Source organism: Nicotiana tabacum, chromosome 7 (genome assembly GCF_000715075.1).
Source record: "Nicotiana tabacum cultivar K326 chromosome 7, ASM71507v2, whole genome shotgun sequence".
NCBI classification, from domain to species: domain Eukaryota; kingdom Viridiplantae; phylum Streptophyta; class Magnoliopsida; order Solanales; family Solanaceae; genus Nicotiana; species Nicotiana tabacum.
In genome coordinates, this window is record NC_134086.1 from 41,418,109 (window position 1) to 41,444,077 (window position 25,969).

A 25,969-nucleotide genomic window follows, 5' to 3' on the forward strand; every position below is an offset into this window, starting at 1 on the left:
TCGAGTTATGCATGTGAGGCTTGTCGGCCGCAGTGATTGATGTTATTCTGAAGCATTCTTTTGTTAGGGCCTATTATGAGTAGGCGGATCCCAGAAAGTGTTATGGTGGCTTGGACAACTACTTAGAGATTGGCATATTCGACGATTATGAGGATTCGCCTGTATGCTGCTATAGTTCTCCTGAAGTGAGTTAAATGGAAAGTCTTATGTGATGAAGTATTAGCCTATCGGCGGTTCCAGAGTTGTGATGGAAATCGCGTCTATCGTATATTGGCACGTGAGGTGCAGTGAGTGGTATGGAATTTGAAGTAAGGACCAAGGTTGCAGTTTGGTCAATGACTGTGATGTCACGATCTCGGATGAGCAGTATATGAGTTTCAGTGTTTTGAGTAAGATGGGTATTGACGTCACTATCACTTGAGGTCGGTGTTCTGTGAGAAAGGCTTTGCATCCTGGTTAGGGATTCTTGATCGCTTTTTAGCGTTACTGCAACCGGTGGTTTGGATGTGCAGACCCGTTAATTATTTCGGAAGATGGTGGGAGCTTGTCCCACAGGAATATTGTATAAGTGTGACATGTAGTCACTTGATTAATTAGAAATTTAAACCAAGTATGAGGATTTTGGTAATATCATCCATTTGAGAATTTATGCTTGGAGGGCACTCTGTTTTTTGGGTTATGGACCTGTGAAAGATTATTGGCCTAGCTTGGCATGATCAGGATCGACTTGAGGTCGGTGGATAGATTTAAATGTGGAAGTGAGCCTTACGTCAGGCCAATTGTGTTTATTTCAGCAATGCGCTCTTTATGGAAGGATAGTCGCGGTCTTATTTCGTGGTCAGTTAATTCATGTAAAGATATATTGCACCGTATGAGTTGTGAGACGGCTTGGTAAATTTCTTATGTGTTGAGGTTCCGCTCAGCGGTGATGTTATATGAGCAGGATGAGACTTAGATCATGTATCGCACCTCAGTTGTGCTTAAGTTTGTAGCCTATAGCGCTATATGTTTCCTTGGGAATGATATTATGCACCTTAGTGTGTTTATGACAGATATTCGTTATTTTGATGTGATGACCTATTCAGCTCAACGTATATCTCCTTATGTGAGTTCTATATGTGGATCGGGTGGCACACCTCCATGGGTATGTTGTTTGGATCGGGTTGCACGCCGCAACAGTGTGATGTTCAGTTCAGTGCCCATATTTGCTTTTGTGTGTTCTGTTTCCCTGTTTTCTGAGGAAGTCTATGTTAGTGTGCGAGTTGAGTAGTTCCTTCTAGAGTTCGCCTTCCTTTTGTATCGCGTTCGAATTGATAGCATACTGGCACATTGTGGCGTCTTGTGGGATTTTTGATTATGTCTGAGGTGGCTTATTGCCTGAGCAGTTCGTACTGGGTGAGACGAGGTTACTAGATTTGGGGTCAGTGCAAACTGATTATATGAAGTATATTATAGAGCAAAGATCATTCTTTGGTTTGGGACAAGGTAATGGAACTTGTCAGGAGTGTAGATCCAATGAATTGTTGATTCAGCAGTTGGTTTTGAATTTCGGCACATCTCTTCAGTCGTATCGGTGTTGAAAAAAAAACTAGAGCAAGACCTGTGTAGATCATGAGATGCAATGGGAGCATCAGATTCATGGAATTTCGACTATTATGTTTAAAGAATGTTATTGTGGTTCTATGAGTAAAGTGATGCAAAGTGAGAACTCAGCAAAGTTATGCAGTCATGTTTGGGTACAGCGTGTGGAGATTGATATGGTGGTCGTATGATGGAAACAGGCTTGGCAGGGAAATTCAGGATGTTGGAATTGGGCCTAATGGCTTATTTGCTTGAATAAATAAGTATATCTACATAATTATCGAGATAATGTGCTCAACGGAGTAGTGGTAGCATGGGAAGGTGCATGATGTGTTAAACAAGTGATTTCAGACTACTTCACTGTAGTTTTCAGCACGTACGAGGACGAACGTATGTTTAAGTGGGGGAGATTGTAATGACCCGACCGGTCGTTTTGAGCTCCGGCGCGTCATTCAGCAGTTTGAGGCCATGAGCAGCTTCATCTCAGGTATATTGACTTGTGTGTATGGTCAGAATTAAAATTCAAGAAGTTTGGAGTCAAATCTAAATGGAAATTCTCATTTTGAAAGCTTAAAATTGAAGAAATGAACTAGGATTGGAATTTTGAGTAAACGACCTTGGAATTGGGATCCGAAGGTTCCAGCAGATTTGTATGATGATTTCGGACTTGGGCGTATGCCCGGATCGGGTTTTGGATAACCCGGGAGCGTTTTGTCGCCTATTGTGGAAGATCGCATTTTAGAAGAAATTGCATCAGTTTGGTTTAAAATGCATTTCAGTGTTATTGATGTCCGTTTGGGATTCCGAGACTGGGAGTAGCTCCGTATGGTGATTATTTGGGAGCGCGATCGGAAGTGAATTCGGAGGTCTGTAGGTCATTTTGGAGTCGTTCGGCTAAAGATGGAAAATTGAAGGTTTTTGAGAAAATTTGGCCGGAAGTGGAAATTTTGATATCGGATTTGAAATGCGAATTTTATGGTTTGGATAGCTTTGTTAGGTTATTTGGGACTTAGGAGTGTGTCCGGAATATCTTTGTGTTGAAATATATGAATTATGGGAAAAATTTGAAGAAATTTTGATATTTAATATTGTTAAAGTTGACTTTGGTCAACATTTTTGGTAAACGGACCCGGACCCGTGATTTTTCGGTCTCGAAAGGTCCATAGAAAAATATTAGAGTTGAACGTGTTTCCGGAATCGAATTCCGAGGTCCTAGGCCCGAGAAATGAATTTTTTTCGTGAAATTGTTTTCTGAAAATGTTTAAGGAAAATGAAAATGAAATTTGATCAGAAAGTAATGGTATCGGGCTCGTATTTTGGTTCCGATGCCTGGTACAGGTCATATATGTTGGTTAAGCGCTTCCTGTAAAGTTTGGTTACAAACAGACGTTGTTTGACGGGTTTTGGCCTTAAATTGGAAATTTTGAAAGTTTATGAAATTTGAAAGAATTCTTGGATTTAAGGCTCAAATCATTGATTTTGATGTTATTTTGGCGATTTGATCGCCCGATCAAGTTCGTGTGATGTTTTAGAGTCAGTGTTCATATTTGGTTTGGAGCCCCGAGGGCTCGGGAGTGTTTCGGAGGTGTCTCGGAGTGATTTCGGACTTAGGAAAAATTGCAGAAAATTCTGTTGTGCCCAGAAAATTTTAGGTGCAAGTAGTCCAGTTTGAAAGCTCATATCTCGTAATCTATAAGAAATCAGAAAAAGTGCAAAACACAAAAGTTGTAGCCCATACATTCTAGTTTTCGGAAAGTTAAACCATTCGCGATTTGGATATCATCTCAGAAAGTTAAGATGGATCGAAAAGGGCTGTTGGAGCAATTTCGGCAGAATTTACTATGCACTTTAGAAGCTCATATCTCGGGATATATAAAGAGTTATATGGTTTACAACCTATCAAATTAAAACTCTTTGAGTCTAGTTTCTAAATCTTCAAACCGTTTATCATTTGGATATTTATACAAGACGTTATGGGTGTTTAAACAGAAGGTGTCCGACAAGGAACAATTTTAATAGGATGTACAACTTGTATAGTACAAGTGCAAGGTACAACTCGACGAAGCACAGGCAGATTCTTTTATACACGGATTTAGCTCACTTTTCTTCATTTCTTCAAAGTATGGACGATTTTTAGGGAGCTTCAAGAGGTGATTTTCATCATCAATGTGAAGGTAAGTTATCCCCACCTATTTTGAGTTAAGTACATCAATTATGTATGGATTTGAGCATGAAAATTGTAGAAAAATTGAGGATTTAGGCCTAGGGATTTGAAAATAAAATTTGGTGATTTGAGGGGTCAAATGAACTCCGATTTTGGTAAATTTTATATGTACGGACTCGTGGCGAGACGAGGAATCCGGTGATGTAACTTTCGTAATTTTTCGAGAAGTGGGCTCAGGGCACGGGTTTTGCAAATTTCGTGATTTTCGATATTTTTCGAGTCTTTTCGATTGGGTTATATTCCCTTAGCCTATTGTAATATATTCCTTGTGGTTTTAGCAAGATTCGACGCGCGAGGAGGTCGATTGGAAAGGAAAGGGCATCGCGGAGTAGACTTTTGGCCATCTTGAGGTGAGTAATAGATGTAAATGTTGTTCTGAGGGTTTGAAATCCCAGACTTTCACATCGTAATGCTATATTGAGGCGTGACACGCACTCCATGGCGAGTGCGGGGTCGGATACTATTGGGGATTGTGACTTGGTCCATCCCGTGTGATGTTTATACTATACTGGTGATTGATACACATACTTCATTGATATTACTGGGCTTGATGCCATGTTTGGGGCCTTGTGCCGATTTGTAAAATCCTTCGAGGATTGATATTACTGTTTAGCATGATTTGCATATCATTTAATTTCAGTCCAAGGTTTTAAATGTTGTTTTGCAAACTCAGCCATAATTCTAAGTGTTGAAAACTTAAATGATATTTTTAAATGCCCAAGGGGCTTATTATATTATTTTCTGGACTGATTATAAAGTGACTTGAAACAGTGGTAACAATGACACTGCGTGATATACTTGAAACAGTGGTAACAATGACACTGTGTGATATACTTGAAATAGTGGTAACAATGACACTGGATGATATACTTGAACAGTGGTAACAATGGCACTGTATGATATAAATTGGTCAGGTAACAATGGCTGACCGGTCAGGTAATAATGACTGACCAAGATATTGCGCTTGGGCTGTAGGAGCCCCTCCAGAGTCTGTACACACCCCCAGTGAGCGCCATCGACGATAAATAAATATGGATGGCTCGGGCTGCACGCCGCAGTGGGTACTGGAATGTACCATCATATACATTGCATTGCATTCATGTATTTGTATTTATACTGGTGTTTAGCTGCTCAGTTCCATATGTTGCTGTATATTCGGATTGTAGCTTACTTTGTGTATTTACTGGATTTTCTTATCTTCTGACTGTAGTTACATTTATTACTCACTGGGTCGGAGTACTCACTTTACTCCCTGCACCTTGTGTGCAGATCCAGGGCAGTCTCAGGCTCAGTAGATCCAGTTGATCAGCAGATCCAGCCTCTGGGAGTATCGAGGTAGCTGCACGGCGTTCGCAGCCATTGATCTTCTCCCTCCTATCCTATCTCTTTATTTCCGCATTATCGGACTTTGGATATACCGTGTATTAGGATGATATTCTGTATTCTAGAGGCTCAGATTCGTGACACCGGGTCCTAGTGAGATTATATTGTGTATTTTGTTAAAATCTTCAGTACTTTAATCTTGCTTAATTGATATTTCTTTCCGTTATTTTTGATAAATTGGGTTAAGTGTTGAATAATGGTCGGGCTTGCCTAGTAGTGTGATGGGCGCTATCACGACCGGGATTTGGGTTGCGACAACCAGATCACACCATCGGTATATATCCGAAAAATATACGGCTCATCCCAATAACTTAGCAATCCCGTTTGAGCTTCTTCCTTTGGTTTGAAGAGAACTCATTCGGTACAATGCCGCTCACAAGATAATTGGCTAAGTCAACGAACCATGGCATCCCGATCATTGAAACGGCTAAGAGTTTCTCATCGGGAAATGACTCAAGTGGTCCGCCACTTAATTTTCACTTTCCCTGTGGTGTTGAATCTCTAGATCAAACTCTTGCAATAGTACCACCCACCGCATCAACCTAGATTGCCTTAGAATCTTTCTTACTCCTCAAATCTCGAAGCGCCTCATAGTCGGTGTGAATTATCACCTTAGTACCCATCAAATACGGCCAGAACTTCTCCATGGCAAAAACAATAGAAAGTAGCTCTTTTTCGGTCACTGTGTAGTTGACTTGGGCATCATTCATGGTCTTGCTAGTATAGTAGACCGGATGGAAGATTTTATTGATTCTTTGCCCCAATACCGCTCCAACCGGAATATTACTAGCATCATACATGAGCTCAAAAGGCAAGCTTCAATCTGGTGCGGTGATAATAGGAGTAGTAGTCAACTTGAACTTGAACAACTCGAATGCCTTCATACAATCCCCATTGGACTTGGCATCCTTCTCCAAAGGTTTGCCCAATAGGTTCACCACCTTGGAAAAGTCCTTGATGAATCGGCGATAGAAACCTGCACGACCCAAGTACCTCCTCACTCCCTTCACAGATGTAGGGGGAGGGAGTTTGGAGATCACCTCAATTTTGGCCATATCGACCTCAATACCATGCTTTGAAATTTTATGGCCAAGGACAATCCCTTCCTCGACCATGAAGTGATATTTCTCCCAATTCAACATCAAATTTGTCTCCTCACATCTAGCTAATACCCTATCCAAATTGTTCAAACAATCTTCAAACAAATTCCCAACCACAGAAAAATTATCCACCATGTTGGTGAAAATAGCCATCATACACCGTTGAAAAGTCGTCGGTGCATTACACAACCCAAAAGGCATCCGCAAGAATGCGAAAGTACCATAGGTACAAGTGAAAGTTGTCTTCTCTTGGTCCTTAGGAGCAATAAGAATTTGGTTATAGATGGAGTATCCTTTAAGAAAGCAATAAAAAGCACGTCCGCCAACCTATCGAGCATTTGGTCAAGAAATGGAAGCGGGAAATGATCTTTCTAAGTAATTTTGTTGAGCTTCCTATAGTCCATGCACACTTTCCACCCGGTGACGGTTCTTTCTGGGATCAATTCATTCTTGTCATTTGTTACCACAGTCATTCCCCCTTTCTTTGAGACATGTTGCACCGGAGAGGTCCACGAGCTATCAGAAATGGGATACATAACCCCAGCATCTAACCACTTGATTATCTCCTTTTTCACCACCTCTTGCATTGCTTCATTTATCCTCATTTGATGTTGAACGAAGGGTTTGGCACCCTCCTCCAAAATAATCTTGTGGATGCAAAAAGCGGGGCTTATTCGCCAAAGTCCATCTGATTGCTCTTTTCCTCCTTTGTAGCACCTCTAATGTGGACTCTACCTGCATGTTAGTTAAGCAAGAAGAAAGGATAACTGGTAAAGTAAAAGAAGGGCCAAGGAATTCATACCTGAGATGCGGGGGCACTGGCTTTAACTCCATGGTAGGAGGCTCCTTGATTGAGGGCTTTGTTGGACGAGTCTTCCGGTTTTCAAGATCCACAGATAGCTTTCGGGATTCATGAGTGTACGACCCCATTCCTTGCAATGCATTTACACACTCCATATAGACATCACTCTCCTCATCATCATCAAGGTTGAGCAAAATGACTTCCAATTTGTCTTCAACGTTCATTGTGGCACTAGTATCATCAACAATCATGTCCGTCACCAAATCCACGAACGAACAAACTTCATTGCTATTCATTTGCCTCATTGATTTGCATATATGGAAGGCCACCTTTTCTTCACCCATCCGGAAAGTGAGCTCACCGATTTCCACATCAACAAGAGCCTTCCCTGTAGCAAGGAAAGGTCTACCCAAAATGATAGGCACCTCATAGTCTATTTCACAATCAAGGATCACAAAGTCCGCCGGGAGGATGAACTTGTCAACTCGAACCAATACATCATCAATAATACCCAATGGCCTCTTCATTGTTCGATCCGCCATTTGTAACCTCATGGATATGGATCTTGGTTTTCCAATTTCCAAAGTTTTGAACACTGAATAGGGTATCCGGTTGATACTTTCCCCGAGATCACATAATGCTTTGGCAAAATCGGAGCTCCCAATAGTGCAAGGGATTGTGAAAGCGCCCGGATCTTCCAAGTTCAGAGCCATTGAGTGCACAATAGCACTCCCTTGATGAGTCATCTTGATGGTCTCACAATTCATTGATCTTTTCTTGGTTACCAAATCCTTCATGAATTTTGCATATCCTGGAATTTTTTCAAATGCCTCAACTAACGGCACATTAATTGACAAACTCTTCATCATATCAATAAAATTTTTGAATTGGTTTTCACTGTTTTGCTTTGCAAGCCTTTGAGGGTATGGAGGAGGAGGCCTTGGCGTTGGTGCCTTAGCCGTGGGCACTGCCGGTTCCGGCATGTCAATCACGTGTTCCCTAGACGGGTTTACCTCTTCTTGCGTCTCCTCCACACTTTTATCTATATCAATTCTCACTTCTTTATTAGCTTGAACCATATTACTTGGGATTTCATCTTCTTGCACCACAACATCTTCATCCATAATCCTTCTTTGATTTGAAGTGGTTGCATCTCCACCTTTTCCATTTCTAGTAGTCACAACCATAGCATGTCCAGTATTATTCCGACCCTTCGGTTTTACCACCGTATCACTAGGTAGTGCCCCCTTAGGATGAGTGTTCAAAGCTTGTGAGATTTGGCCTAATTGAACCTCCAAATTACCAATAGAAGTGTTGTGCGAGGCTAATTGAGCATTGGATTCAGCATTCTTCTCCATCATCTGTTTAAACATGTTTTCAATTCTACACATCTCATTGGAAGAAGAGCTCAGGCCTTGAGAAGGATAGGGAGGTAGATTTCTTGGTTGTTGGAACATCGGGGGCCTTTGAAAACCCAATCCCCGTTGTTGTTGTTGTTCCACCCTCCTTGGTTATTTCCTCCCTAATTGCTTTGATTGTTGCCACCCCAATTTCCTTGATTTCCTTGATTGTTCCAATTTCCTTAATTAGGATTGTCGCCACTCCAATTGCCTTGGTGGTTTTGGTTGTTCCAATTACCTTGGTTCCCTTGCGACTTCTATTGTTGTTGATTTTGTCCTTGAGCATTGTTTCTTTGGCCTTGATAATTGTTGACATATTCAACTTCTTCTTCTTTCTCATTGAATGAATCATCTTGATCATAACCACTATCATCTTGCATAAATTGTTCCGGACGGTTTTGCATTTGTTGACTTTGTTGCCATCTTTTGTTTACCATCATATCCACACCTTCCATTGCATGCACTTGTTTCAGCCCTTGAACTTGTTGAAGCTGAGCTTTGGCCAATAGGCTAATGGTAGTTTTCAACTTGGCAATAGATTGCCCATGGTCATGTAGCTCGTTGTGTAGGTGAATAAAATTAGGGTCACCTTGCGGAACATTGGCTCTACTTTGCCATGCTGAAGAGGTATCCTCCATCTCATCAAGAATTTCACAAGCTTCGGCATAAGGCGTGTTCATGAAGTTCCCCCGGCGAGTTGGCTAACCACACATTGATTAGTTGTGTTGATCCCCCTATAGAAGGTCTGTTGGATCATGGGCTCAGCCATATCATTGTTGGGTCACTCTTTAACCATGGTACGAGATCTTTACCAAATCTCGTGCAATGGCTCATTGGGTTCTTGCTTGAAAGCAAGAATCTCATCCCGAAGCATCGCCATATGTCCCTAAGAGAAGAATTTAGAAATGAACTTCTCTGTCAACTCATCCCAAGTGTGGATGAAATGATTGGGCAACCTCTCTAACCAGTCTAATGCCTTTCCCTGTATAGAAAAGGGAAATAGCCTCAACCTCAGCACATCCTCAGAGACATTTGTTTGCTTTCTCCCCAAACAAGTATCGACGAACCCCTTGAGATATTTGTAGGCATTTTGATTCGGAGCCCCGGTGAAGAATCCCCATTGCTCAAGTAGTGTACGCATCACATTGGTGATTTGGAAGTTGCCCGCCCTAATTCCCACTTGCATAACCCTCGTTTGGTAATTGTCGGTAGGCTGCTGCTTTGGTGGAGGTAGAGGAGGGGCAGTCACATTATCGTGAGGCAGGCGGCCTTGTCTATTAGCTTGAGGTTCAAGAGGAACCTCATCCATTTGATCATCGTCTACTTCCTCCCCCAATGGCACATTTTCGATGGGCTCGTTGTTGAGAGCCATTTTTGTACCTAAAATCAAGTCAAAAACAAAATTAGTGACTCAGAAGGAAAAGAAGACAAAGCACACAAACACCTAGATATATAGCTAAATCCGTTTAACTCCCCGGCAACTGTGCCAAAAATTGATATCGTCTGAACTCACACCATGAATATAGGTAGTGAGGCGGTCGAAGCAATAATAAAACCCAATGCTAGTCGGGGTCGATTCCTCAGGGAGTTAGAAATAGGATTAGGTATACACCTAGTGTAATTGTATAATGTGCCTCAATTTGCACTTCCACATTTTTGTTGGTTGTTTCTATTTCTACTTTAGCTATTGATTTCAAGTAATAAACTAGAAGACAATGTTTTTGGTTGTTTTTCAAATGATAAAGGATCTAGGGTCGTGACTTCCACCTAGGTGGTTACCTAACAGGTTGTAAACTCTAGGGCAAGTTTGATTAGTCAGGGTCGTAATATAGCAATCAAACAAAATTACCCACTCTATACCTGATAGCATCAAAGACAATGATAGAGTTTTGGAAGCTCCAAGAAGGACATTTACAAGATCTCAAGCTAAATAGTTGCAGACTAAGGTTGCTGGACTTCAATGGCAAATAAAGAAGCTTTTAATTGTAGAGGAAGAGCTCAAGCCCAAAGGAGATGAATTATCCAAGTTTTACAATTATTTGGTAGCCCAAATTGAAGTCCAAGAGGAGGAAGATTGGGTCCCAACATCAGCCCTTGAAGTCCACCAAAAGAGCATCCAGAAGAGCTTAAAAGAGGTCCAAAAGGGGGTGTTTCAAAAGGAGCCCAATTGGAGTCCAAACCAATGGCCCAAACTAGCAGTTTTAAGGTCCAAATCAGCCCCTAAGGGATTTGGCCTCCCACCCTCTTATTTTTATTAGTTTTTATTAGTTTTTCTAGTATTTATCTTAGCCTCCAAGTTAGGGTTTGCCTTGGCAGCCACCCATCCTATTTTTAAGGATTTTTTCTCCTATAAATAGGAGTTCTTTTCATTCATTGTGGTACTTGATTATTGATTAATAATATTATACTTTGAGAGTTCTTTTGAACCTTTGTTACTTATGCTTTGAGATTTATTTTTCAACCTTTACTAGTTCATAGTTCAATTTAGTAAGATAACTTCTTTATTGTGATATCATTGATTCCTTTGTGGTATTCTTATAAGACGATTAATACTAGTTATTAATGGTTGTCTCAAATTACTCGTAAAGCGGTCAAGATCTGAATCTATTATTTTTTTATTAATTGTTGCTTGGATCTTGTCAAGGCTATAAAACTTGCGTTCTTGGAAGTTTTTGGAATTCTTTCCCTGAATTTTCCCATATCCTTTATTTTCTGCACTTTAATTCTAGTTGATCAATTTCTTGTTGTTAGTGCTTCCGCATTTAATTCTTAAATTCTTACTTTAGTTTGGATTTTCGACCTTGTTATCAATACCTCTCAGTAGTTTGAGTGATTTTGCCTAATTTGGCTTTCTCAAGTTCAAATGGGTATTGCACCAATCAAGTGATATATGCTCAAGTCGAGTCTTACTATCTCTAGATTTAATCCTTTAATTGAGGCTATCAATTTCTTGAGTTCACCCCAATTCCTTGTTGGCCAAGTTTTCCTAGACTTAGTCTCTCTTTCTCAAGTAGAGACTAAGTCAAATATGCATGAATCAATGTTTGCAATCATTGATTCTAGAATTCAAGCATAAACAAGGCTAAATATCACTAACCCAATCACAAATAAGCCCTAAATTAAATACCCATTAAGTACCAACACTAGGGTTGTGGCACTAGGGTTGGGCCACAACCCTAGCTAAAGATTTAGCTACTCATGAAAAATAAAGAAATACAAGAAGAAATTAAGATAGAATGCATAATAATTTATTAGATAAAGAAAATATAATGTTTAGAAGTTAATCTTGTACAAAATTACTCAAAACAGTAAAGAAAATGGCACAGGTGCTCTTCTGAAAACCGAACTTAACCTAAAAATGACAAAAAGTTCTATTTATACTAAGCTGAAAATATCTGACAAAAATGCCCCTTCGAAGGTTGGGCGGCCGCATAATTCTGGTGCATTCCGCACAATGCGCTTTTGCAGCCGCACAATTATTGTGTGATCCTCATTCTTTGGAATTTCGGGGCTTTTGCGGTCCGCATAAAAATAGGTGCGGCCGCACTTCTAGTTATGCGGTCGCACAAAAAATGATGTGGTCCATGCTCCTTGCTTTTGCACTTTAAACAGCTCTCTGATTCTTCAATCCTGCGGACTGCATAATAATGAATGCGGCCGCACTTGATCTCCTGCGGTCGCATAATTTCGGTGCGGTCCATATGCCTTTAGCTGGCCCAAACACTACTCTCTGAATCTCTCCTTTGCGGCCAAACTGCTGGTCTTTTTGCCCTGTTTTGGTCCTTGTTCACTTTTGACTCCTTTATGAGTTAATTTTGACTTCTTTGGCTCGTTTCCCAATATTCCTGTAAGTAAACACATTTCATTAGTTTCCGGGAATATCTTTAAGCATTTTTGAGCTAAAACGCAAGTAAAAGAGAGCAAATAAGCGGTCAAATCCCTACTTATCACTCACCTCAAATCAAACTTGATGAACTTTCAACTTTCTAAACTCGTGCCAAACCATATCAAATAAACTCGGAATGACCTCAAATGACATAACAAAACTATTCCAACTCACGGAACAAAAATTTGAACCTAATATCATCAAAGTCAACTCCGGGTTAAACCTATGAACTTTTCAAACTTTCAAATTGTCAACTTTCGCCAATTAGCACCAAAACCTTCTAAAATCATTCAAATGCAAATTCGGGCATACGCCCAAGTCTAAAATCACCATCATGACCTAACGGAACTATCAAAATTTTGTTCTGAGGTCAATTATACAAAAGTCAAACTTGATCAACTCTTCCAACTTAAAGCTTCTAAAATGAGAATCATTCTTCCAAATCAATCCGAACCATCCAAAAACCAAAAACAACGATTAACACAAGTCATAATACATCATACAAATCTACTCATACCCTCGAACCACCTAATTGTATGCAAATGCTCAAAACGATTGGTCGGGTCATTACTTCTCCCCCACTTAAACATACGATTTTCCTCGAACATGCCAAGAGTTATTCAAAATCCATCAAATAACTATGTAACTCACCATCCATAAACTCTAGGGTGATCTCACGTCATCCCAATCCATATACGCCTGACATCACAGCCTAACTATAACGACCCGGCTGGTTATTTTGAATATTTTAGCCTTCATCCCCAATTTATTGTCTCCTATATGTCATATTGTAGTTACGTGACTTGATGAGGTGTTTGGTTTAGGTTTTGGGTGAGTTTCGGAGTGGAATGGGACACATAGTCCCTAAATTGGAAGTTTAAATTGTAAGAGTTGACCGTAATTTGACATTTGTGTAGACAACTCCGGAATGGAGTTTTGATGGTTCCAATAGCTCTGTATGGTGATTTTAGACTAAGGAGCATGTATGAATGTGGATTTGGAGGTCCGTAGGTCGTTTCAGTGTGAATTGGCAAAATTAAGGTTTGGAAGATTTGGAAAATTTGACCGGGAGTTGACTTTATTAATATCAGGTTGGGATCCCATTTTTTAAAATTGGAATAGGTCCACAATGTCATTTATGACTTGTGTCCAAAATTTGAATTCAATCGGAGTTGTTTTGGTATGATTCGGCATTGGTTCGGAAGTTCATAGGCTTGAATTTGGGTTGCGATTCGTAGAAATGATATTGTTTGATGTGATTTTTGGCCTCGAGTAGGTCCGTTATGTGATTTGGGACTTTTTGGTATATCTATACGGGGTCCCAGGGGCCCCAGGTATGAAACAGATTGAATCAGATCAAAATTTGGACTTGTTGGATTGCTGATGATCCAACTTCTTGTGTCATCGCACCTGCGGAGGGATTGGCCGGAGGTGCAGACTCGCAAAGGCAGGCAATGTAACGCATAATGCCCAGCTGGGATCGCAGGTACGAAGTACTTTCCGCATCTGTGAGTCCGCAAGTGCGGAGAAATGGTCGCAGTTGCGGATGGGGGCAAGTTTTGTTGGTCATCACATAAGCGGAGAGTTTTTTGCAGGAGCGCACTCGCAGGTGTGAGATTTTATCTGCGGAAGAGGAATCCCCTACGATTAAGTGGAATCCGCACCTGTGATGGTTTTTCCGCAAGTGCGTCCTTGCAGAAACGACAAAAAGGCTGCAAAAGTGGAAGTTGCTGGGCAGAAATAAGAAAATTCGAGGGTTTGATTCACAATCTATTTTTGGGCTTAAAGAGCTTGGTGGGAAGCAATTTTTTGAGGGTTTTCAAGGAAAACTTTGGGATTCGAGTCATTCGAAGTTGGATAATCAAGGGAAAGACCTACTAGTTGATTGAGTTAATATGATTTGAGGCAAGTGACTTGCCTAACCTTGTGTGAGGGTATTACCCCTTAGGATTTGTGTCGGTTGTTATAATTGTGATATGTGAAAGTCGTGTACGTAAGGTAACGAGTGTGTACACGGGCTAAATGTGGAAATTTCCTGTTTTAGCTATGTAGATTCCTTTCATGTCGTAATTGAGTTACCTTAACATGTTATAGTCATCATTTCTAGTCTATTTTCACATGTCTTCTTGTTTTACTCTTTTACATGCTAATTTCCCTACATGTTTAATTGAACTTCTCGTTTCCTTTATTCCATATTCATTATTTAATCGTTGAACTCTTTACTTGAAGTTGTTAAATCGTGGAATACCTTGTGGTTGAAATTGGTATCGAGATATCAAGCTTGTGATTCATATTGAGGCAAAGTGTTAAGTTGTGATATGCCATTCTATTGAGTTGTTCATTTTGGTTGTTATTATTGAGACTCTTGTGTACATTGTGGTTGAGCCATGGGGTCTTTACAGTGAAAATACTGTTAATGTTTGGTTTCTCTAACAAGTTGTGATATTGGGCACTTGAGGTGCAATTGGTGAACGTTGTGATATAGATACGCATGCGGTGGTATAAGGTTTTGGGGTTGAAACGCATGTTGTGAGATAAGGTGAGCTTGATACGCGTGGCTAGTCGGGGATAAGGTGGGCTAAAACGCGTGATGTTTTTTTGGGCTAAAACGCGTGATGTTTTTTTGGGAAAATGATTTTCAAAACTAAATGTAAAGGCTCCTGCTGCAATATAAGGAAAAAATATGACTTTCTTATGATTTGAGACCACGAGGCAGTACCTCGGTAGTGACTCTTATTGGCATTGCGCCATTGTTGCACTTCTTTGGTTGTTGTTTCCTTAACATATTATTAATTGTTTTCTCCGTGTTGCACTAATTGCTTAGTTCCGTGTAGCTAATCTTGATATGCTATTTGTTGCTTCAATTTCATTACTGTCATTATTACATTGCCTTACACTTGTTCAGTCTTTTTATTTATCCTGGTAGGGCCCTGACCTGACCTCGTCACTACTCTACTGAGGTTAGGCTTGCCACTTACTAGGTACCGTTGTGGTGTACTCATGCTCTGCTTTCGCACATCTTTTTGTGTAGATCCAGGTACATCCTATCAACCCAGGCATTAGATAGGGTTCTGCTGTAGAGACTTCAAGGTATACCTGCCAGTGTCTGCAGGCCTCAGATTTCGCCTCTCTCTAGATCTCTTTATTTATTATCTTTTCATATATAGACATTGATGTATAGGATTATCTAGTATATTTACTTAGATCTTGTGACTTGTATTTCGCTGGGTCTTGGGAGTTGTACATGCTGAGTTGCAAGTTTGTTTTATATAGTTGCTGAGTTTGAGACTTAATTATTTATTTAGTAATTCCACATGTTTGTCAGACTTACCTAGTCTTAGAGACTAGGTTCCGTCATCTATCCTACGGAGGGAAATTGGGGTCATAACAAGTTGGTATCAAAGCTCTAGGTTCATAGGTGTTACGAGTCACAAGAAGGTTTAATAGAGTCTCGCGGATCGGTACAGAGTTGGCTATACTTATATACTAGAGGCTATGGAACTCTTAGGAAAAGTTTCACTTCTTTGATTCCTTATCGTGCAAATTTGTTGACTTTAGGATTCTAAATTTCTGTCTTTCTAATCTCTCATAGATGGTGAGGACATGTACAGCTGGATCTGATGATCAAACACCCACACCCTCTCCTAGAGCCGCGAGAGGCCGGGGCCAGGGTAGAGGTCTAGGACATCCACGTGGTGCAGCCAGAGCACCCACATGAGCTGCTACAGAGGAGCCACTAGTAGCTCCAGTTGGAGGACATGCATCTGATGCACATGTTATTTCCCCAGCACTTCAGGAGACCCTCTCCCAGGTTTTTAGCATGTTTGGCACTCTGGATCAGGCAGGGTTGATCCTAGTTGCTCTTGCCACATCTTAGGTCAGGGGAGGAGCACAAACTCCCGCCGCTCGTACCCTTTAGTAGAGAATCCAGGTTGACCAAGTCCCAAAGGTCATACCAGTGCAGCCGGTCACCCCAGTTCAACCCGAGGTTAGGGCAGTTGCTTCTGAGGGGGAGCAGCTCAAGCTCGATAGGTACAAGAAGTACCACCCTCCTACTTTCAGCATTTTGGAGTTAGAGGATGCCTAGGGTTTTCTTGAGGAGTGCCACCGTATCCTCCGTACTATGGGTATTATGGAGTTAAGTGGGGTTGCTTTCACTATGTTACAGCTTAAGGGGGCAATTTATCAGTGGTGGCAAGTGTATGATTTGGGTTGTCCGACCGAGGCAGCTTCACTCACTTGGGCTCAGTTCTTAGATATGTTCATGAGAGAGTTTGTTCCATAGAGTCTTAGGGATGCATGGCGCGTAGAGTTTCAGTAGTTGAGACGGGGTGCTATGACCATATCAGAGTATGCAGTCTGGTTCAGTGATTTGTCCAGGCATGTACTAGCCTTGGTTACTATTGTCAGAGAGCGAGTTCGTTAATTAATCGAAAGGCTCAACTCTAGTATCAAATTCAGCATGGCCTGAGAGTTGGAGATGCGCATCTCATACTAGTAGGTAGTGGAGATCGCTAGGAAATTGGAGGGTATGTGGGACCAAGAGAGAGAGGAGAGGAAGGCCAAAAGGCCTTAAGATTCTGGCACATATCGTGGTGCCCGTTGTCACACCTCCCTTTTTCCGCGCCCGAGGGGGCACAGGGGAGTTTTTTCCAATTAAAGGACAATCGAAACGGGATTTATTTATTTATTTTAGAGTCGCCACTTGGGAGATTTAGGGTGTCCCAAGTCACCAATTTTAATCCCGAAGCGAGGAAAATGATGACTCCATATTACAGTCTGCGTACCAGAAATCCGGATAAGGAATTCTGTTAACCCGGGAGAAGGTGTTAGGCATTCCCGAGTTCCGTGGTTCTAGCACGGTCGCTCAACTGTTATATTCGGCCTGATTATCTGATTTTATACAAGTCTGAACTTATGTGCAAAATTTAACTTTTAACCGCTTTTATCATTTACTGTTTTTATCAAGGATTACAACGTTGTGAAAATGTATCTCGAACCGCGTTACAATCAATGTACCCGCGGTCGTCGACACACTTTGACTCCGTTGAGATTTGGATTTGGGTCACATCAATGTGCACCCGAGTTTAAGGAAATTAAATTGTTAAAGGCGCGCCTAAAGCGACTAGCGTATTTATTTTGGGTAGGACCGTGGAATTTTACTAAATGGTCCATCCCGAAGTCTAAATAAATTTTTAAAGCAAATATTTACTGAGGGCCCCGCAATTGTATTTTATTTGGCGAGGCTCATCTCATTCTTATTTTTTTTTTCAAAAATGAATTTGCAACGTCATGGACACGCATCTCGAACCACGTCACAATCAATGTACCCATGATTAGAAATACATTTCGAATCCGTCGAGATTTGGATTTGGGTCACATAAATGTGCACCCGAGTTTAAGAAGGTAAGGTTTATTAAAGCGTGTCCTAAAGAGACTAACGTGTTGTTATTTTAGGAGGGTTGTGAGATTTGCTAAACAACCCGTCCTAGAAACTAAATGCTTCAATAATATACATTTAACAAGGGCCCCGTATCTGCGTGTTTTGTTTATTTTCATCGAGGCTCATCTCGTTCTTATTTTAAAAGGATATCCTATAGCAACTACGTTTTTTGTCGTGTTCGTCTCTATCAATTGAAAACGGTAGATAGTCCTAATTAATTACATGCTTGCAAGTTGTTTGTAATGGAATTCAGAAATGCTTAACAAAAGTTGGGACCGAAGCTGCGTGCACAGTCGGCCAAACAAATAATCCTGGGCCCAAATCCAGCCCACGCGCGGTTGGCCAGACCTGGGCCACTGCTCGCTCGATGCGGGCCTGCCTGATCTGTCCTCGACCTGGGCTCGACCCTGGTGAGGTTGAGGCCGTGAACTTGTTCTGGGTTCTATTGGCGTGGTTTATCAGTTATAAAAGGACCGCCTATTAAAGGGAAAGAAATTAACTAGTAGTGGATAGTTTTCATGTTTGGCCTATTAAAGAATATACTGCACAGTTAAACTAAGTCTAAGATACAACCTATTACATTGGGAATATTTTCACCTAACAACATACATATATAAACTAACATTCAGCTAATCTACATTGATATATACTGGGCGTACAGGCTACTTCCATTATCAAAAAGGAATGAAAATTATTATACAATACATGATATTTAATGTAACAATCTGTGTATAAAAGTCACTCTTCAGGTCTTTTCTTTTGTATTCATGCTCAACTTTCCAATTACATTTGACAGAGTATTAGTCATGTACCTGGTATAGAGAAACAAAAGAAGAAGGAAATGATCAGCTGAGTGGTACGCAGCAAGCACAGCAGCAGCAGATAAATGGCACAACACAGCAACAACCAAATAGCCACAAAGATGAAGTTCACACGTTGGTCGAGCAACAGACTAATAATCCCAGGAAGACAGGATAGGAAACAAAACCAGTCGAGAAAGGAAACAGAATATTTTGTGCTATAGCCACAGAAGTTCAATAACCACCAAGGCTCAGCAAATAACCAGCACAGTTTCGACAATCAAGGAGACTAAAACTCAAACCAGCAGCACACAGAAAGCTCAGTGTAGCAACAATCACAGCAGAAGAAACACAGACTTCTCTTAATGGGACAAAGAACAATACCAGTTAGGATAACCAACTTGGTTTCTTTGTGCAATTCTTGGACAGTGTTCAGTTACAGTATTTCTGGAAATTTCTTTCTGTTTTTTTTTCAGTTTTCTTCAACTCACAAGACCTCTCCTCAAGACTAAAATTTCCAGCCTTTTCTCTCTTTTTCTGAAGACTAAAAGTCCAGCCTAAGACTCAAAACTCCAGCCCCGTTTAAATTCTCAAATGGCTTATTTATAAGCCAAAAACCAGTGCAGTTATGCTGCCCTTTTTTTTGCTGCAACTTGCAGCCTGCCCATACTCTTTAAAGCCCATGCCTAAGCATCTTTTGGTGTCAGCCCCCTTTATTCCCACGCCTGGTTTTGTTTAATCAGGAGTTATGGGCCTCATTTTTTATTCAATTTAAGTCCCATACTCTTATGTCTTGTTCCCCATTGGCATTAATTTAATCCCAAATTAGTACCCTACTTGTCAGCTCATTTAAACTAATCATTTTTGTTCTTTGCAAACCCCAGACTACCCCTGTTAAACCCTGGTTACCACTGTCTTGACCCTTTGCCGCATCAGGGCATTTTTGAACTGATGAAAGTTCAAATTCAGGACTGCCTAGACTGAACCTTTCAGTCATTTTTCAATGCAAACAAACTATTTCAAACAGTGTTGGGGCCTTCAATCAGTGGCAAAGTATCAATTAGTCATGCGACATTATTAGCTCGTTTGATTCATTAGTTATAGAAACTAATCAACGACATTTATCGAGTCGACTATACTAATTATAGCAGGTAATAATCAGTCGCTCACACAAACAATATGTTCAGGGACCTAAAGGGCTTCGGACAACTTGGTCAGTCACTAGGAACCTATATAAGTTTATTCATGCGACGACTATACTAATCGGACATGCTTATCATAGGATACATTTAAATCATACACAGAAACCAATCGACCAAATAAAAGGTCTTTACAGAGATGAAGAAATCCGAATGAAAAATAACAAAAAATAACAAACAAACACAACGAAACATGCTGACCACTTAATCAAAACTAACACAAAAGAAAGGAAAACTTACCGAAAATGTTTAAATCAAACAGACCCAAATCTGATTCAACTTCGAACTTTTGAGGCCGAACAAACTTTAATCAGGGTGTTCTCACATGAGAACACCTTGATTAAGGTCTATTAGACCTCAAACCCATGTCCAAACCGGCCGGGTTCCCCAGGTGCATGTGTTTCAAGTTCTGAATTTCCAGATCTGGATTTTTAGGAGTTGTGGGTAGATTAGGACCAAACCAAGCTTGGTTTGGTCACGAGGAAGGTCAGGGGAGTGTCTGGTATGAAGATGGGATGGTTTGGCATAGATCCGGGTTCGACTCAAATCTTCAAATGAAGATTCGAGACGAACAGAAGTGATTCGAGGCTCGTGGTTAGTGGATTTGTGTTCAGGACAGTGAGGTGGTCCTAGGGTGTTCAGGAGGTGGCCACCGGCGTCCATGCCGCCGGGTTCTGGTGAAAGGGAAGCTAGGGCGGCTGCTAGGGTTTGGGGGGGCTTCAGTGTTTGGATGAAGACGATGAGTGGGGGGGGTTAGAATAGGGGGCGTGGGGTGTGGTAGGAGGCTTATATACGGGGAGGCTGATTCAATCCTGGCCGTTGGATTGATTAAAATTGATGGCCAGGATTGGGGAGGCTAGACCATACGGTGCCGTTTGGTTAATCAAGGGGTCGGTCAAAAACGGGAATGGGTCGGGTCATGAGGGCTAATAAGGGCCATCGGATCAATGGAAATGAACGGCCCAGATTAACCGTCCCTGAAACGACGTCGTTTCAGGAGGTGCCTGGGCAGGCCTGGTCTGGACCGGACTTGTGCTGGTTTGGGCCCATTTTTTTTGTTTTATTTCCTGGGCCTAACCCGTTTTTCAATCCCTTTTTGTTTTCTATTTTATTTTTTCTTTTAAAACAAAAACAATGAAATAACAAACAATAAAAACCAACAACAATGCAACATTTTAACACAATTATCACAAAAAATATTTCGGTAAGTTAACTAAAAGCCTAGAACGAACGATGCACATATATTTTTTGAATTTTCTTTTACTGACCGAATTATGGTTTAATAACCCTGACATGCATATTTTGTATTTTTTTTGTTAATGATTTAAATGCAAAATGGACAGATCCACAAATGACTAACAACACATGTCACGAAAAACTCGAACAATTGTACAGCGAAATCATTTGTCACTATTTTTATTTTCTTTTGGAGCGATTGCTCGTAAAACAAAAATCACGTGCTTACAGCTGCCCCTCTTTGCACGAAGACACGAAGGGTTTTCGCGCAAAGATAAGCGAGCGATTTTTGCCCGTCCGAATACTCCGTGTGAAGCATTTTTTGAAAAAGATTTGACCAAACCTTTGCTTCAGAGGTTTCCTACATATCCTGAGCTGAAACAGGAATCAGGTCAATGTAATTCGGGAAATTTTGGTAGCTGGGACTACCGTGTGACTGTATTGCTTGATGTTGTTGTGCGCTGTTGTATGCTGCTGTAGGATGCTACTGCTCAACCGATCTCCCTATTACATTGCTCTAAAAGGAAAACAAGAAGCTAAGCTAAACTGGGGATCCTGAAATCTTATCCATCTTCAACTTGTTCTTGTTGCCTTGCTTTCTTGTCGGCTAATACTTTCCTCCGATGCCTTTGTCTTGTGACTTTGGGAGGTGACGATGGTCCTTCGCTGACGTTTGAACGCCAGTTTTCATCACTTTGCTTGATCTGCTGGGGACATGGCTTTCTTCTTTAAATCTTCCAATGGTTTCTTTAGTGGTATGTTTCTTCATCAGCATCGTTATACTAGGCATGCTACAACGTTCCCAAACTGCTTCTTTTGAGACGCGTTCCTTTTTCCTTTTGAATTGCGCGCTTGCCTCTGCAGTTTTCTGCTTCTTAGTGCTGGGGATTTCATTGTTTCCCGTTTGGGGACCTCTGTTGTACCCTTCTGTCTTCAGGTGGGGTGACTGATTCCAAAATCTAGAGCTGAATGTATTCCCGCATTATACTGGTGGGCGACCTAGAACTTAAATGTATTCCCGCATTATACTGGTGGGCGACCTAGAACTTAAAAGTATTCCCGCATTATACTGGTGGGCGACCTAGAACTTAAATGTATTCCCGCATTATACTGGTGGGTGACCTAGAACTTAAATGTATTCCCGCATTATACTGGTGGGCGACCTAGAACTTAAAAGTATTCCCGCATTATACTGGTGGGTGACCTAGAGCTTAAAAGTATTCCCGCATTATACTGGTGGACGACCTAGAACTTAAAAGTATTCCCGCATTATACTGGTGGGCGACCTAGAACTTAAAAGTATTCCCGCATTATACTAGTGGGCGACCTAGAACTTAAAAGTATTCCCGCATTATACTGGTGGGCGACCTAGAACTTAAAAGTATTCCCGCATTATACTGGTGGGCGACCTAGAACTTAAATGTATTCCCGCATTATACTGGTGGGCGACCTAGAACTTAAAAGTATTCCCGCATTATACTGGTGGGCGACCTAAGACTTAAATGTATTCCCGCATTATACTGGTGGGCGACCTAGAACTTAAATATATTCCCGCATTATACTGGTGGGCGACCTAGAACTTAAATGTATTCCCGCATTATACTGGTGGGCGACCTAGAACTTAAAAGTATTCCCGCATTATACTGGTGGGCGACCTAGAACTTAAATGTATTCCCGCATTATACTGGTGGGCGACCTAGAACTTAAAAGTATTCCCGCATTATACTGGTGGGCGACCTAGAACTTAAATGTATTCCCGCATTATACTGGTGGGCGACCTAGAACTTAAATGTATTCCCGCATTATACTGGTGGGCGACCTAGAACTTAAATGTATTGAAATTGTTTCCCCGTTCTTCCGAGAAAATTTTCGACAATCGGCAGAAAATTTTCTGCCCCGGTTTTTGGTGACTTCCATGGCATTGCATCTTGCTGCCCTCATCAATCCTCTGTTCCCCTGCAACAGACAAAAGGATTTAATTAGTTTTTATCGTGGTGGTAGAGGGTGCCTTTCTGGCGAGCAATTTTTCTCTCTTCCTCTTTTCTTGCTCTTTGTCCCCATAATTGGTTGGCGGGCAAAGTTGCCTGTTGGGGGTCTCTAGCCTGCTGGGGATTGGTTTTCAGTTTATCCCCTACTCTGCTTTCTCTTTAAACACATGATGTGGGAGTCTGCTTCTAACTCCTGAAACCACTCCTTTTTGGAGCTTACTTCTTCCAAAATTTCCGGGCACAATCACTGCATTGCCCGGGACCGGCCTTTAAGACTGTTTGTATTATCCCGCACTGGATGAATTCCCCTTTGGTTCCTGGTAGTAAGTTTTGAAAAATCCTTTAAAGACACTTTTTTAGGAAAAGAAATAAAGATATGGAAAAGAGAAAAACTTTCTGAACCAATATTTTGTGGGAGGAGACAATCCACAGAACTTATCTGGAGGACAAAACTGATCCCCGTGATCATGGCGTGCACCATAGATTCCGACCCAGTCTATTTGTATCGATTGATTTGCTCGATGGTTTGACTTGCTGGGGATGATAAAGGAGTGTTCACTTCGTTTCGAATGTGGTAGCTTTGCTGATCTGTCTTGTCGCCCCATAGTGCCCTTCGAGGGGTTTTCACTGATGAGACTCTCTCTTTTCTCTCATCTCCCGGCGCCTTATGGTGCCTGTGAAGGTTTTCACCAATAAGACTCTCTCATTTTATTTCTTTCGAGAATCCGGTGTGTTGTAGATACGACCCTCTCTTCCGGGGATTCTTTTGACTATCAACTCATTCCCAGTCTTACGATCCTTTTCTTTGCTGGGGATCAGTGTATTATTCTTGGCCTTATTTGCCGGATTTGGCATCTCTCGAACATTGATCGGGAGGTCTTTTGGATGTCGATGTTGGTTTTGGTGTGGAATTGAAGAAAGGCTATAAAATGAAAACAACTTGAAGGGTGATGTGCTACAACTTTTGGAATCAAACCTTTGTTGGAACTTAAAACATAACCTCTGCCCCAGTTTTCTTGCTAGGGGAATTTATTTTTTATGCTTATGCTGAGCTATGTGCGTTTACGCACATTGTGCCTATTATGCACACTATGTACATTATGCATCCTATATTTACTATGATGCATACTATGACCGAGCCGTGAGGCGCCTACGTATCCTCTTTGAGGAATCAGGTCAAACGTAGTTCCCACGGTTTTGTATTTCTTATGATTTTATCTTCTTCTTTTTTTCTTTTTTTTTCATGTCCTTTCCATTAGTGATTCCAAAAGAGGGGTATGAAAGAATTACTTAAGGCTCAAAGGGGGAAGCAAGGGTTAAACAGTGTTTGGATAGAAGAAAGAATTGCCTCCGTCATCTCATTATCCAACAAATGCCAAATACAAACAAATAAACCAAAAATTGCCATAATTAAAGAAATTACGCATAATATCTCTTGACTGCATCTGAATTGATAGCCATGTCGACACATCTACCCTCGACATCTGTCAAACACAAAGCACCGTTGGACAATACTCTGGTCACGATATAAGGCCCTTGCCAATTTGGGGCGAATTTTCCTTTCGCCTCGACCTGATGTGGGAGGATCTTCTTCAATACCTGCTGCCCTACTTCAAACTTCCTGGGGCGCACCTTTTTATTATACGCTCTAGCCATTCTCTTCTGGTACAGCTGACCATGGCACACTGCTGCCAATCTTTTCTCATCTATCAGGCTCAACTGTTCCAAGCGAGCTTTGATCCATTCATCATCATCAATTCCGGCTTCAGCGACAATTCGGAGGGACGGAATTTCGACCTCCGCTGGTATCACGGCCTCAGTTCCATACACCAACAAATAAGGAGTTGTGCCTATGGAAGTCCGGACGGTAGTGCGGTAACCCAACAAAGCAAAGGGCAATTTCTCGTGCCATTGTCTGGACCCTTCCACCATTTTTCGCAGTATCTTCTTGATATTCTTATTGGCTGCTTCGACTGCTCCATTTGCCTTAGGACGATATGGGGTGGAATTGCGGTGTGTAATCTTGAATTGTTGGCATACCTCTCTCATCAAGCTGCTATTAAGATTCACACCGTTATCCGTGATGATCACTTTTGGGATCCCAAATCTGCAGATGATATGGGAGTGAACAAAGTCCACCACTGCCTTCTTAGTTACTGATTTGAAGGTTTTAGCCTCAACCCATTTGGTGAAGTAATCAATGGTCACTAGAATGAACCTATGACCGTTGGACACTGCTGGCTCGATGGGCCCAATGACATCCATGCCCCATGCTACAAACGGCCAGGGTGCTGACATCGTATGTAACTCTGTTGGCGGAGAATGAATCAAATCTCCATGTATCTGGCACTGATGGCATTTCCTTACGAAAGTGATACAGTCGTGTTCCATGGTTAGCCAATAACACCCTGTTCGAAAGATCTTTCTTGCCAATATATATCCGCTCATGTGTGGCCCACAAACTCCGGCATGTACTTCCGCCATAACCGTCGTCGCCTGCCCGGCATCTATGCATCTCAACAATCCCAAATCTGGGGTCCTTTTGTACAATACTCCTTCACTGAGGAAGAAACCATTCGACAAACGCCGAAGGGCTCTTTTTTGGTCCCCAGAGGCATGTTCTGGGTATATCCCCATCCTGAGGTATTCCTTGATATCATGAAACCAGGGTTCGCCATCTGCCTCTTCTTCTACGGCATTGCAGTAGGCGTGCTGATCACGTACTTGGATGTGCAGAGGATCAACATACATTTTGTCAGGGTGGTGCAGCATTGATGCTAAGGTGGCTAAGGCATCCGCAACCTCATTGTGAACTCTCGGGATGTGTTTGAACTTTACCGATCGAAATTTCTTGCTCAGATCATGCAAGCATTGTCGGTATGGTATGAGCTTTAGATCTTGTGTTTCCCATTCACCCTGAATTTGAT